We start from the raw sequence: 16,536 nt of genomic DNA, 5'->3' as shown, positions 1-16,536 counted from the left end.
CGTCTGACTTATTTCACTTAGCATAATATCCTCTAGATTTATCCATGTTGTCACAAATGGTAAGATTTCATTTTTTCTTATGCCCGAGTAATATTCCATTGTATATATGTACCACATCTTCTTTATTCAATCATCTATTGATGGGTATTTTTGTTGTTTCCATGTTTTGGCTGCTTGTAAATACCTCTGCAGTGAACATAAGGGGTGCATATATCTTTTCGAATAAGTGTTTTGGATTTCTTTAGATAAAGACCCAGAAGTGGAAATGCAGGGTCATAATATTGTTCTAGTTTTAATTTTTTGAGGAAACTTTAAACCATTTTCCATAATGGCTGCACCAATTTGCAATCCCACCAACAGTGCACTAGGGTTCCCTTTTCTCCACATTCTCTCAGCACCTGTTGTTTGCTGATTTATTGATGATAGCCATTCTGACAGGTGTGAGGTGCTATCTCATCATGGTTTTAATTTGCATTTCTCTGATGATTAGTTGAATTTGAGCATGTTTTCATATGTCTGTTGGCCATCAGTATGTCTTTTTTGGAGAAATGTCTATTCAGGTCCCCTGCCCATTTTTTAATTGGATTGTTTTTGAGGGGTTTTATTTGTTCATTTGTTTGTTTGTTTGTCTGTTTCTTTGGTGTTAGATTGTATGAGTTTTTTAGAGATTTTGGATGTTAATCCCTTATCAGATGTATCATTGGTGAATATCTTCTCCCATTCGGTAGGTTGTCTTTTCATTTTATTGATGGTTTCCTTTGCTGTGCAAAAACTTCTTAGTTTGATGTAGTACCATTTGTTTATTTTTTCTTTTGTTTCCTTTGCCCAAGGAGATAGATCAGAAAAAATAGTACTAACAACAATGTCATAAAGTTTCCTCCCTATATTTTCTTCTAGGAGTTTTATGGTTTTGGGTCTTGCGTCATCCATTTTGAGTTTATTCTTAGATATAGTGTAAGAAGGTGGTCCATTTCTTTTTCTATTATTATTATTATTATTATTATTATTATTATTATTTGGCATGTATCTGCCCAGTTTTCCCAACACTATTTATTGAATAGACTGTCTTTACTCCACTGTATGTTCTTGTCACCTTTGTCATAGATTAAATGACTATATAGGTGTGGGTTTATTTCTGGGCTCTCTATTCTGTTCCATTGATGTACATGCTTGTTTTTATGCCAATAACATGCTGTTTTGATTACTATGGCCTTGTAGTATAGTTTGATATCAGGTACATGATACCTCCAACTTTGTTTTTCTTTCTCAAGGTTCCTGTGGCTATTTAGCATCTTTTATGGTTCCATACAATTTTTAGGATTTGTTCTAGTTCTGTGAAAAATGCCATTGGTATTTGGTAGGGATTGCATTGAATCTATAGATTTCCTTGGGTAGCACAGACATTTAAACCATGTTAATTCTTCCTATCCATTAGCATGGTATATGCTTCCATTTATGTGCATCTTCCTCAATTTCGTACTGCATTGTTTTATAATTTTCCAAACACAGGCATTTTGTCTCCTAGGTTAAATTTATTCCTAGGTATTTTTTATGTAATTATAAATGAGATTGTTTTCTTATTATGCTTTCTGATAATTCATTATTGGTGTATAAAAATGCAACCAATTTCTGACTATTAATTGTGTATCCTGCTACTTTATTGAAGTTATTTATATGCTCTAATAGTTTTTTGGTGAAATTTTTGGGATTCTCTATATGTAGGATCATGTCATCTGCAAATAATGATAGCTTTACTGCTTCCTTTCCAATTTGGATACATTTCATTTCTTTCCCTTGTCTGATTGCTGTGGCTAGGACATCTAGTACTATGTTGAATAAAAGTGGTAGAAGAGGACATTCTTGTCTTTTTCCTACTCTTAAAGAAGCACTTTTGGCTTTTCAGCATTGAGTGTGATATGAGATGTGAGTTTGTCATATATGGCCTTTATTATGTTGAGATGTTTCCTCTATTCCCATTTTGCTGAGAGGTTTCTTTTCTTTTTCTTTTTTTTTATCATAAATGGATGCTGGATTTTGCCAAATGCTTTTTCTGCATTTATTGGTATGATGATATCAATATATGATTTTTATTTTTCATTTTGTTTACATGATGTATCATGTTAATTGATTTACGGATAGTGAATCAAACTTACACACCAAGAATAAATCCCACTTGATCATAGTGTATACTCTTTTTAACATATTGCTGAATTTAGTTTGTTAACAGTTTTTTGAAGATTTTTGCATCTATGTTCATCAGGGATAGCAGCCTACAGTTTTCTTTTATGTTAATGTCTTTATCTGGTTTGGAATCAGGGTAAAGGTGGCGTCAAAAATTTGCTTGGGAGCCTTCCATCTCTTGAATTTTTTAAAATAGTTTGAGCAGAATAGGTGCTAATTCCGCTTTGAATGTTTGGTAAAATTTAGCTGTGAAGCCATCACAGGTCCAGGAGTTTTGTGTGTTTTTTTTTTGTGTGTGTGTGTTTTTACTGGTTTGATTTTGTTAGTAGTAACTGGTCTGTTCATATTTTGTTTTATTCTTAACTCAGTCTTGGAAGATTATGTTTCTAGGAACTAATCCATTCCTTCCAGATTGTCCAATTTGTTGGTGTATAATTGCTCACAGTATTTTCTTATAATCCTTTGTATTTCTGTGGTGTCAGTTGTCACTTCTCCTCTTTCATTTTTGATTTTACTGTCTGGGTCATCTCTTTTTCTTGATGAGTTTGGTTAAAGGTTTATCAATTTTGTTTATTTTTCCAAAGAGCCACCTCTTGGTTTCATTGATCTTCTGTATTTTTTAGACTCTATTTCATTTATTTCCTCTCAGATCTTTATTATTTCTTTGCATACTTACTTTGGTCTTTGTTTGCTCTTCTTCTTCTAAGGCCTTTAAGTGTAAGGTTAGATTGCTCATTTGAGATTTCTCTTATTTCTCAAAGTAGGCCTGTATTGCTATGAATTTCCCTCTTAGGACTGCTTTCACTGTGTCCCATAGATTTGGGGGTGCTGGGTTTTCATTTTTATTTCTCTCAAGGTATCTTTTGAATTTTTTCCTTGATCTCATTGTAAACCTATTCATGTTTAGTAGCATGTTATTTAGCCTTCCTATATTTGTGTGTTTTTCAGTGTGCTTTTTTCTAACACTAATTTAATAGGCATAAATCCAGAGTTTAATTCAGCTTATGCTTAAACTGTACTTAAAGCCACCAATCATTAACCTTAGGAATAACGGACATACATTTCCTGTGACTTATTTTATAGGTTTCTAAATACTATTTTTACATAAAATAATCCTTTAAAAGACTCCTACTACAGTCATGATACAGATGTGGGTATGGAGATGTACAAAAAACCAGAGCTGCCACCCCAAATTATCCTGTCCCTTAAAACAACCTTCCCTTTCAATTCAAGAAAAACAACTTGAAGTGAACAAAATCATTCCACTCATAAATCACTTCCACTAAATTTTGCAAGAGTGTCAGGATTTAGGAGAATTTAAAAATTAAATAAAATTCAGGGAGGCACCTGAATATTATTATTAATTTATAATTTACTATAAATGAAGCAATATAGAATATAAGTTACTAATGTTATTCATAAACATTGTACCTTGAATTCTTATTATGTTTGCAACTGTGTTAATCACATTACATACCTTTTGTCATTTAATCCTCACAATTAACAATTGATAGCTGCTATTATTATCCTCATTTTATAATAGAGAAAAGTGAATCTTTGCATGGTTAAATAATTGACCCAATGTCAACAAAACAGTTAATGCAATATCTAGGACTTGGATACAGGTCTGTATGTATCTCAAAGCTTTTTATCTCTATTCTTTATTGTCATTTCATTAATTCATTCCTTTGTTCCTTCAAAAAATGTTTATTGAACATCTTCTAGATGTAGGATTTTGGAGTTGATGTTATAACATATCCCAGAAACTATAAAAGATAACTACTGTCTTTAAAGAATTTATAGTTATTTAGAGGTCTTTAAATAACTCATAGTATGGAAGAATTATATCTGAGTATGTAAGAAGTAGATCTGAATAATTATATAATTATTGTATGTTGCATAATAATTTGATTTTTTTCACTTTCCAGATACTAACATCTTGGAAGGAATATGGGAATGTTAGCAAAGACCCCAACCCCCGCAAATGTTTTATTCTAGCATAGGTACAAAGAGGGAGTAGTGAGAAATTAATCCAGAATCAAATTATGCTTGCTTTGTTGAGTGTCTGGACAGGTGGTCGATATTTTATGGAGCAGCCTCAGTGTTTAAGGGAAATTTAGTCTTTAATAACTGTAGCAAAAATACAAAATAATTCAAACTTAGACTATTTTATTGTAGAGAAGACATTAGTGGAAATGATCTAAGAAATAGGCTGGTGTCAATGAAAAAACATATACTTTCTTTGTTTGAATCCTGGCTAATCCATGTTCTAGAAAAAATATTTAAATTCTGTGGAATTGTTCTCATGTCAGTAAACTAGAAATGATAATTGTATCATTTTGTAAAATAATTAAAATTATATATAAAACACTTTAAATGAGGAAGATACTTGGTACATGGTATCGCTTTTGGCATTCTTAACCTTATGTCATTTTAGCATCAGGAATATCAGTATATATAAGTAGGTGCTCTTGTCTTTCCTCCTTACTGTAGGCGAATTCTTCCTAAAACTACATACTTGGCCAAGTGAAAGCAATTTTTTTATGATAAAAAATAACATAGAATTAATTTTAGGGCACCTGAGATATTATACTCCCATGATAGACTATTCAATCTCAAATTTAGTTCCAAAACACCAGATTATCATATTTAGAAAATAGGTGTTGTTTTGTTTTTATTTGTTAAATCAGGTTTATTGAAGTATAATTTAACATACAGTAAAATTTACCTTTTTTAAATGTATACTTCTATGAATATAGACATCTTGACGTATAGTCATCTAACCACCACCACCATCAAAATACAAATAGTTGATCACCCCTTAAATTCCCTCATGTCTATTTGTGTGTGATCCATTATCGCACCCAAAGCTCCTGGTGAGTCTTATATATTTTTGATGCCTATCATTTTGCCTTCTCATAATGTCACAACAGAATCATCAGATATTATGAATTTGTCTTTCAAATTTGGTCTCTCACTAAGCATGATGTATTGAGATTCATCCAAGCAGTTGCCTGTATCAGTAATTATTTTTTTCTTTTTTATGATATTTCATTGTATGGATACACCAGAATTTGTCAAGTTGAAGGACATTTTGATTTTTAAAGTTTGGGGTTATTATGAATAAAGCCACTGTAAACTGTCACCCACATATATTTGTGTAAATACGAATTTTCATTTATTTAGGTAAATATCTAGGACTAGAATTGTCAGACTGTATATAAATGTAGGTTTATTTTTATGAGAACTATCAAACTGCTTTCCATAATGGTTGTACATTTTGCATTTGTATCACCAATATATGAGAATCTCAGTTGTTTCATATATTCAATAGTACTTTTATCAAATAGGCATTATATATTTCCAGTCAAGATGATGAAATAGGTCATTGCTTGGACTTGCCTCCTCCCACAATGACATCAAAATTCAAACTAAATTATAGAACAACCACCCTTGAGAACCAAATGAAGACTAGCTGAACAGAACTCCTATAATTAAGGATATAAAGAAGAAGCTATGTAGAGACTGGTAGGAGGGGTGAAGGTGCAAAATGGGCTGATCCAACACCCATGTGTGGTTGTTAAATATTGGGAGGAATATCTCAGCTGCAGAGATGCACCCTGAGGAGTGAAGGGTTCCAGCTCCACCATGAGCTTTCCAGCCCAGAGCATCATTGTTGGGAAGAGGAGATCCCACAACATCTGGTTGTGAAAATCAGTGGGACCTCTGTCTGGGTGAGACAGAGAGCTGCTGTAGACACAAACATCCTCTTTAGGGGCCCAAGCACAAACTCACTTGTTCATAAATACCTCACCCAAAGTCCCAACAAAGAGATAGCTGCTCAAAGAGCACCAAGGACAAACTGGGAGGAACTGAATTGTCTGGCTTCAGGACAAGGGCTGGAGGAACAGCTCTGTCTGGGACTCTTATGCTGGCATGCATCATTGTTCCTTATTGAGCCCTCCCCCAACACATCCAGCAGGTACAGGTGGGTGCCAAATCTGAGTCTCCATTAACTTTACTAACACTGCTTGTTCCAACCTAATGATTTCATGAGACACTGCCCCACATAACTCATGTGCCCTACCCGAACCTCTTTCTGTGGCTGTTCCACACAACCAGCTGACCTCACCACATACTATAGACTTTCCTAAAATCTTTCAAAGGTCTAGAAACCCCAAACAAGCAGCAGCTGGTCTGAGTATGCCCTGTACCTCTTGCTAAGCAGTCCCAAGCCTTGCAATAGTGGTAGCCAACCTTAGTTAGCAGCATTGCCTCTCTTAGGTGCCTCCAAACCCAGCACAGGCAGCTAAAAACAACAGATCATTTTGTAGCTTCTACTAGGTGGCCAGGGCCAGGCAGAAATAGCAGCTAACCTGGGCCTACACTGGAGCCCCACCCAAGAGGTCCCAGTACCAACACACCCACGGTCCACTTTAGACAACATCAGAGCACATTCAATTAGTTCCACAGGCAAGACCCCCAAAGGGTGCATTCGACAGTCACCTGAGTCTCAGTAAAGAAAATCCTGCTTTGTGGGAGGTCAGACCCTGTACAACACCTCATCAGCTGTACTTATGTTCAGTCCTCCAAACCCATCAGCATGAGGGTCAATTCCACCCACTGATATGCAAACAGAAACCAAATTTCATATACAACAAAAGGACACACATAACCCACACAAGAGACACCCATGCATTACCTGGCTCAGGTGGCTAGGGAGACTGTGACACTGGGCCCTGCAGGACACCTTCCACCTAAGGCCAATCTGCTAAGACTGCAATACATAGCAGATCACCCTGATACTTAGAAACAAACACAGGGAGGCAGCCAAAATTGGGAGACAAAGAAACATGTCCCAAATGAAAGAACAGGACAAAATGCCAGGAGAAGAACTAAATGAAATGGAAGCAAGCAATCTACCAGATACAGAGTTCAAAACACTGATTATAAAGATGCTCAATGAACTTAGGGAAAGAACAGATGAATTCAGTGAAAACTTACACAAAGGGAACCAGTCAGAAATGAAGATTACAATAATTGAATCAGCAATTTGGAAGGTAAGGTAGCAAAAAACACCCAATCCAAATAGAAAAAAAGAGTAAAAAATAATGAAGATAGTTTAAGGGGCATTTGGGATACCATCAAGCATACCAACATTCATAACATGGGGGTACCTACCAGAGGAGAAGAGAGACAACGAGGGATTGAAAACCTATTTGAAGAAATGATGATGGGAAACTTCCCTAATCTGGTGAAGGAAAAAGACATGCAATCCCAGGAAGCACAGACAGTCCCAAATAAGTTGAACCTAAAGAGGTCACATCAAGGCACATCATAATTAAAATGCCAAAGGTTAAAGACAAAGAGAGACTCTTAAAAGCAGCAAGAGAAAAGGAGTTACCTATAAGAGAGCTCCCATGAGAATGTCAGCTGATTTCTCAACAGAAAATTTGCAAGCCAGAAGGGATTGTCATGAAATATTCAAAATGATGAAAAGCCAGGACCTACAACCAAGATTAATCTACCCTGCAATGCTATCATTTAGAAATGAATGAGATAGAGTTTCCCAGACAAGAAAAATTGAAGAACTTCATCACCACTAAAACAGTATTACAAGAAATGTTAAAGGGCCCTTTAAAAAAATAAAATATCAAAATATGAATAAGAACATGTAGGAAAAGAAAAACATTCTAGCTTTAAAAAGTAAGCACGTAATAAAAAAAAGTGGATCAGCCAACTATAACGCTAGTATAAAGATGAAAAGACAAAAGTAGGAAGATCATGTGTAATTATAAAAATAAATTAAGAGATACACACAAAAAAGTAAAAAATAGTGACAGAAACATAAATGTGAGGTGGTGAATTGAAGTGAGTTTAGAATGTGTTCAAACTGAAATGACCATCAACTTAAAGTAGACTGCTATAAACATAGCTTTGTATATAGGAAGCACATGGTAATGATAATCCAAAAATCTATAAGAGATATACAGGAAATAAAGAGAAAGGAATCCAAACATAACACTAAAGAAAATCATCAACATTCAAGAGAAGACAGAAAGAGAATGAGAAAGAAACAGAGAACTACAAAAATAATCAGAAAACAATTAATAAAATGGCAATAACTACATGTCTATCAATAATTACTTCAAATGTAAATGGACTAAATGTTCTAATCAAAAAACATGAGGTGGTTTTATATATATATATATATATGCTGCCCACATGAGACCATACATATGCTGCCCACATGAGACCCACTTCATATTGAAAGACATAAACTGACTGAAAGTTAATGAACATAAAAATGTGTTTTATGCAAATAGAAGCAAACAAAAAGCAGAGGTAACAATACTTTTATCAGGAACAAAATAGACTTTAACACAAGGACTATAACAAGAGAAAAAGAAAGGCATTTTATAATGATGAAGGATCTTTCCAACATATGGACATATGTAACTTTCATAAACATCTATGCATCCAATGTAGAAGCACCCAAACATATAACACAAATACTGACAGTCATAAAGGGAGAGATTGACAGTAATACAAGGCCTGACAAGTTCGTGAACTGATCCTAGAAACAGTGTTACATACCTCACTGCTGAATATCACTATGGTCACCTTCGAAGTATTCCCCTTGGGAAGCTATGCACCAATGCCCTTCAAAGCAATTTTGGAACTCTTTTTCTGGAATGGCCATCAGAGCTGTTGTCATATTACCCTTGACGTCCTGAATGTCATATGTCATCAAAATGTCTTCCTTTCAATATTTCCTTTAACTTTAGGAAAGGAAAGAATTGGGGGCCAGGTCAGGTGAGTAGGGAGGGTGTTCCAATACAGTTATTTATTTACTGGCTAAAAACTCCCTCACAGACAGTGCCCTGTGAGCTGGTACATTGTGATGCAAGAGCTCCTTCAAGACCATTTTTGCGCACACCTTTCTTATGCCAAGATTTTCAGTTAAGGTTTTCCTAACTGTTATTCTAGTGATGTTTACTTGGTCTGCTATTATTCTTAGAGTCAGCCAACGATTTTTGATGCGCAATTTGATGAATTTTTGCAATGTTTTCATCAGTTCTGCTTGTTATTGGCCTCCCTGACCCCTCTTCATCAGTGACGCTTTCTCTCCCCTCAGAAAAACATTTAATCCATTTGTACACTGCTGTTTTCTTCATGGTATTATCCTATAAACTTAGACTAACATGTCCCTGATTTCACTTCCACTCTTGCCAAGTTTAACAAGAAATTTAATGTTTGTTCATTGCTCTAAGTCAAGCTCAGACATTCTCGTGACAGCACACAAAAACACGCAAAAACAATAATTAACGCTACTCAACAAGACACTGCCACATGTTGACATGAACACAGCTGTGAGTGACTGATATACCAAGTTTATGAAACTTTATCGAGCTGTTTGTACAGTGCTGCCAATGTGAGTGCATGGTGGCAAGTTCTCGAACTTGTCGAACCTCGTAGTCATATTAGTGGACTTTAACACCCCATTAACATCAATATATAGATCTTCCAGACAGAAAATCGACAAGGAAACAGTGGCCTTAAATGACATATTAGAACAAGTTGTATTTAGTTGATATTTTTAGAACAATTCAACACCAAACAGCAGAATATGCATTTTCCTCAAGTGCACATAGTACATTTTCCAGGACAGACCACATGGTAGGCCACAAAACAATTCTCAATTAAATTCAAGAAAATTGAAATCTTTTCCAATTACAGTGATATGAAGCTAGAAATCAATGACAAGTAGAAAACTGAAAACATACAAACACATGGAGGCTAAATAACACATTACTAAACAATGAATGGGTTTGTTAACAATGAGATCAAAGAAGAAATCAAAAGATACCTTGAGACAAATGGAAATGAAAACACAATGACCTGAAATCTATGGGACACAGCCAAAGCAGTTATAAGAAGGAAATTCAGAGCAATACAGGCCTACTTCAAGAAATAAGAAAAATCTCAAATAAACAATCTAACCTTACACTTAAAAGAATTGGAAAAAGAACAAATAATCATAGGTATTCTAATAGGCATATAGTGGTATCTCATGATGGTTTTAATTTGCATTTCACAATTGACATCGAATGTAAGTCTGATTGGTCAGTGCCCCTGACTCACCAGTTGTTAAACAGTTTTCATATCAGACCTTTATGCCGTCCCATAATTTAAGGTAATGGGGAATAATATAAATCTTCATTAGATAAACAATACCCCACTGCAGTACTCAACTACTCAATTGCACCTCACCACTTGTGTGCATCGCTTTGACTACAAAATTTTGCCATACTTTCTCTATTGTCCTGTAGTTTTCCTCTGATATTTTTTAAATCCAAGACTTTATGTTTTGCCAGCTAGAACTGAGTCTTCAAAAAGACAGGATATTAATATCTATCTTAAATTTATGTTACACTTAAGAGCCTTTTCCCACAACCGCTTATACAGAGAATTGAGAGCATTTAAGTCACAACTTTGTCCTGTCCTTCTCCAAGTTAAATGTCCCAGTTGCTGAAGGTTAAAATTGCCCAAAAAGTAAGACAGAGAAGGAAGTGTTCGGAGCATGAAAACATTTTAGAACCTCAGTGGGGTTTGGGTAGAACTCTAAAGAAAGTTGAAGAGAAAATGCAAAGCGAAGTTTTATACAAAATAAATTAGGCATGGGCAAAATTAAGTAGCATTAGAAAAAAATAAAAGGGAATGACTGAAAAATATAAGAAAAGGAAATAATTCATGGTAAGACCAATAAGCAAAATACATGTCAAAAATACAAATGAATACATCTATTTTGTTGATAATATTTATTTTCTTGGTCTGTAAGTTAAATATTTTTAAGTTAAATCAACCCATCTGATTGAAATATAGGATGATGGATGAGTAATATGTGATTTGATATCTTTCTGAGGATAATGTTTAAACAGATCTTTATTTTTAGCCTATTAACAAATTTCCTGAACTTTTATTAAAATAGAAAGCATTAATATAGACTTTAAAAGAGTGTAGGGGAAGAACAAATGTGTACCACCATGTGTAGGGGAAGAACAAATTTCCCTTTGCCCTCAAGATTCTCCTGGTTGATCTAATAATCAAGTATACATGTGGCAGATTAGCAAGAGAAAATAGACAAATTTAATACATACATATGTATGGGAACCTCACATACATGAGAGATTCAGAGACCCCATGTTCAAAAAGGTTCAGAGACAGAAAAGAAACATGGGTTTATAAGACATACTGAGTCAAGGATGAGGTAATGCACCTTGGAGCTTCAGCTGGTCACTGCAGGGAGAGCACAGGTTTAGTAATTATTAGTTTGCCCTGCCATATAGATAGGTAAAAAGTCGTTTCTGGTAATAACTCTTATTGTGAGCCAGGCTCCTAATTTAAATTCTTCTAGGTAATTAAGATGGGGGGCATAAGTTTCTCTTGAGCCCGCAGGGTCTTGGTTGTCTTTAGCTCAAAATAATCCACATACCACTAAGGCATATCTTAGGGTGGCTCATTCTGAACCCCTACACATGTAAAAGACTGGGGAGGAGATGGGAAAGAGGGGACCTAGTATTCCCCTGATAACCATCATCCTACAGTGCTATGGTTTTAAATACTGCTAAATGCTGGCAATAACCCAACCACTACTCTGAACTCTGTGTATTTAACTGCTCACTCAGTATTTCCCTTTGAATATTTGATAGCATCTCAAATTTTGTCATGGTCAAAACAAAATTATTTATGTACTCTTCACATCTTTACACTGCTTTTTCTTACATTCCATAGAGCCTTGGTAATTTATTTTCACTCTCTAAAATTTATGTATACTTCCTTTCAATCTTTGCTCAAAGGACACCTTTCTTCTCAGAAACACCTTTCCTAACCATTCTGCACAAATAGCACCTTCCTCCATTTTTCTACCTCCAAATTATTCTGATTTAATTTCTTAAGAGCACTTGCCACCAACTAACATTTGATATATTTGTTTTCTTGCTTTGTTTTTTTTATTATCATCTTTTTTCTCCTGTTAGAACCTAAGCTCCATGAAGGATTTAGCCTACTTTGTTCACTACTGAATCCCCAGTGCTGAGAAGAATGAATGACTCAAAGAATGTGGCAATATGTACTTGTTAAATGAATGAATGAATGAATGAATGAATGATTTAGGAGCATCAAGTGGTCACATCAAGGTCACATCGAGTGGTAGAATGGCCATATGAACCCAGCAGTTTGATTCCAGATAAGTTTTCTTAATCACTCGGCTCTACTGATCCTGAGAGCTATTGTAAGGATTGATTAAAGACATAATTTAGGTCAATTTACCATCACAACATTTGATACATGGTAATTACTGAATAAATGACAAATATCTTTTTATTTCCAGGACTTTCTCCACATCAATCCGTCAATTGTTGGTTAATAGGAAATGAAATCTGTCAATAGTCATTGATTGTTTAAATATCCAACTTGCAATCTACTTAGTGTTTGGCATAATAGAGGGTAAATTATGTGACTGTCCCCCAAACTTGAGTAAAATGAGGCCTCTACCTGTTGTTTTCCACAACATACAGATAGTATTCTCCCATTCCTGGCTGTGTAGCCAATTTGATTTCCCTTCTAAAATTCTGAAAAGAAAAAAAAAGTCAAAATGTTAGGTGTACAGGTATAGAATATACCAAGATAGAGTACAGAAAGAATATCCCATATATAAATATCCTATATAACCCATATATAGATAGAATCTACCAATGATACGTTGCTATCATTTGAATAAGCAAACTTCAGATTCCCATGGCCTGACCTGAAGATTAAACCAAATTATACGTCCAGATCCAGGGCAATGCTTTCTTTAGGTCTGCCCCCTTCCCCAGCACCCAGTTCTCTCCTTATCCACACCCTTTGAGTGTTTAGTGGGGTCCACGCAAAGTCAGCAGCAGCTGGGCATCTGGAACTTTCTAGAAATATTAACAATATGGAGGTTTTAATAAGCAAGACCTTTTTTGAAATAAAACTAAATTTATTTTGCACTCATACTGATCTACAACCTCATAAACCTCAGATTAAAGCAATGGGTCTCTTTATGTGTGCAGAATCCCTAAAGGTGATGTAGGTAATCTTTTGGGTAGACAAGAAGAAAATATTAGAACTTGTACGTGTTTTTATTTTTGTCTAATAAAATAAGAAACTTTAGTGATAATTAAACCATAATTTTAGAGTAATACTGTATATAATTTATAAATAAACACTCACATATTGGAGAGCAAGGTAAAATTATTTCACTGATAGCATTCCAGGATCAGAACAGATTCAACTGTATTAATTTTCTTTTACTGAGTAACAGATTTTCATAAACTAAACTAAATGACTCAAAACAACACACCTTTGTTATCACACAGTGTCCATGGGTCCTGAGTATTGGCATAGCTAGCTGGATTCTCCCCTGGAGCCTCAGCTAGAGAAAAGTCTGCTTCCAAGCTCATTCAAGGCTGTTGGAAAAATTTATTTCCTTGCACTTCCATTACTGAGGCCCTCAGTCCTAGAAGCCTTCCTGCCATGTGGTCCACGGGTAGCTCACAATATGGCTGTTTGCTTCTTCACAGCCAAAAGGAGAATCCAAAGGAGTCTACAAAGGTAAAGTCTTGTAAAACAAAACATAATCACACGGATGACACCCCATCATCTTTGCCATATTCCACTTTAGGACAAGGTACAGAGGAAGGGACTTATACAAGAGAATGCCACATTGGGGGTCACATTTGGGTATGTCTTCCACAGAGACCGTTCTTTACAAGAAAATCTAAAGGTTTTTCTTCAGCTTCAAAACACTAGGATTAATGTTAATTTTTTTAAAAACCTAGTTAAAATATGCCTTTCCTTCTTCAGAACTTATTGCATCAACCCAGCTCAGCTCTAGTCACTTCAATAATTATGTCCAAGTTCAAACTGTATCAAGTTGCATTGGTCAGTGGATGGTAACAAGTGTGTTTATGAGATTTTGGGTCTCTCTAATCTATACACAGTTCAAAGACATGGACATGAATGTCTATTTCTCCTATAAATAATAATATTGCTATAATAATATTGTCAGAGAGGGCAACAGTTTTGATCTTCCCTTCATATGCTCACTAGCATACTGCCAGTTTGGATGTAGAAATTCCACATCATCCATAAGACAAAATGGAGACAGAGAGACAAGGTAATGTGGCTGAAACACAAAGCAGTAGTCACTGACAGAGTAAGATTAGATCTCAACATTTGCAATCCTTTATCCTCTGTTCATTCCATTAGGTTGTACTGTTTCCAATTAACTCGGAGAAATCTTTAAAGGAAGAAATGATCTTCAAAATATAAATGAAAGCTTTAAGAATGCAGTCAGCACTAAAAGCTTCCAATGTACCACCTAAATGAATAATTCCATCTGGAGAGGTAGGGCTTTTTTCATTTTAAAATTTTCAGGGTGGGTCGTTAGATCACTTACCTTTGTGTAACTGTGCATTAAGGAGTCTAGCTCTCCTGGATCAGAATTCTCAAGAGAATGGGAAATCAAGCTCAGTTTGCAAGTCAGTTCCATGAAGTTGCTTAAGCCTTAGAAGTAACTCTTTCAAGTTAATTCATTATTTGTTTTCAATCTAGTTTCAATAAGTTGAAAACATAAATATTAGGCTATATATTAATGCAATTTGATCTGTAGTTAATCCGATTTAACTCAATTTGTTTGACAATAAAAGCAAATGAATTAATTCAACTCCATCAATTTCTTTTGAAATTTATTTTTCATCTTTAACTTTATTTTTCAATTATAGTTGACATTCAATATTGTTTTGCATTAGTTTTGGGTGTATAGCATAGTGGTTAGACATTACTCCATCAATTCCTTGACCTTTTTCCTTCATATAGTTGGAGGGAAAACTGATGAAAAATAACAAATTGTATGCCACAGATGGGCATGGCTCATAACATGCCAATGAAAAAAAAATGTGCAAGAACAATTTACTAAATATCTGGTGGCTCTCCCAGGACAAAAACAGATCACTGCAAATGCTACAAGAGCACATTCCTGAGGCGTCAATAAAATGTCTACTTTACTCAAGAGAAAATGGTGAAAATTCTATCCTTGCCTCTGTAGAAGATTCTCTTCAGTCCTCAGTCCCTGATCTCCCCAAACATCTGCCTCTACTCAGCAGGTATTTTCTCTTTGTTGTAAGCAGGCAGCAGGATACAAGCAAGGCTGTGGGGAGAGGACAGTATGAGCACTCATAGGTGCTGATCAATGAGAAAACGGTGAAATTATTTACCTTCTTCCTCTTGTGTACATAACAGCAATATGAAGATAACGGCATTGTTAGCTTTTGTGATAGGCAAATCTCTGACCTGCTGTTGCCACATTTGGATCTGTTTTAAAACTTTTTGTCATTTCAATTCACATAAATCAAAGGACAAAGAAGAAAGTTTGCCATTTCTCACTTGATCAGCTATCCAAGAACACAGTGCATTTCTTCAACATTGTAAAGTTCATATGGTGAACACTAGATCTTTTCAGGAAAACAGTGTTGGTTAACTCCTTTGTTATATTATGAGCACATTTAAAAATAATAAAAATTATCTTTAATCCTGATTTAGCATAATTTCTAATAAATTCAAATATATATGTGTTCCTCATTGAATTTTAATGTAAGTATTTTGTAAATCAAATGCCAGTGTATTTTTAATTGGTTCTCAGCTATTTTTTAAAAAAAATCATGAACGCTGTGATACATTTGGGGAGTTCAGTGTAGGGAGTACACACACATTGCATTCTGTTGGAGTTTTTTTTTAAGTCCTCCTTAATGAATTCTTAATTACATTATTCAAAAGATCCATTATTCAGCATTCATCTCACTGCTAAATGAAAGTCTTTACCTGACATGTGAATGAAATTAGTCTAAATGCTTTTCATGCCACCTAGGGATTCTGAATAGACTTTTAGCTTCACAGCAGCAATACATTTCATTTCTGTTTTAAATTTATATGGATTGTTTTTAGAGATGGGTAGCTATGCAATAGTTTGCCAATCTGAGCATCACTTGACTTCCACTGTATTCTCAGACTTACCTTGAGTGAGAAAAAGCACAAACAAGGTCAAACAGTAGCTGAAAGTGGAAGAAATGCCATACAAGATTTGATAATGTGTACAAAGATTTCAAATGAATGTCTGTATCACCTAAAACATAGACAATTTCAAACAAAATTAATATATGTATACACACACTTCCATTGCTTTCAGATTAGCGCATAATGCTAGAGGCAAGAAATACTCTCAGGCTTTATGTGCCTCTTACAGTATATCTAGAAATGAGTCATAGTTAC

Source organism: Rhinolophus sinicus, chromosome 8 (assembly GCF_057876585.1).
Source record: "Rhinolophus sinicus isolate RSI-liver-muscle chromosome 8, RSI-T2T, whole genome shotgun sequence".
Taxonomy (NCBI): Eukaryota; Metazoa; Chordata; class Mammalia; order Chiroptera; family Rhinolophidae; genus Rhinolophus; species Rhinolophus sinicus.
The sequence above is the reverse complement of the archived record's forward strand: the minus strand, read 5'-3'. Positions refer to the sequence as shown.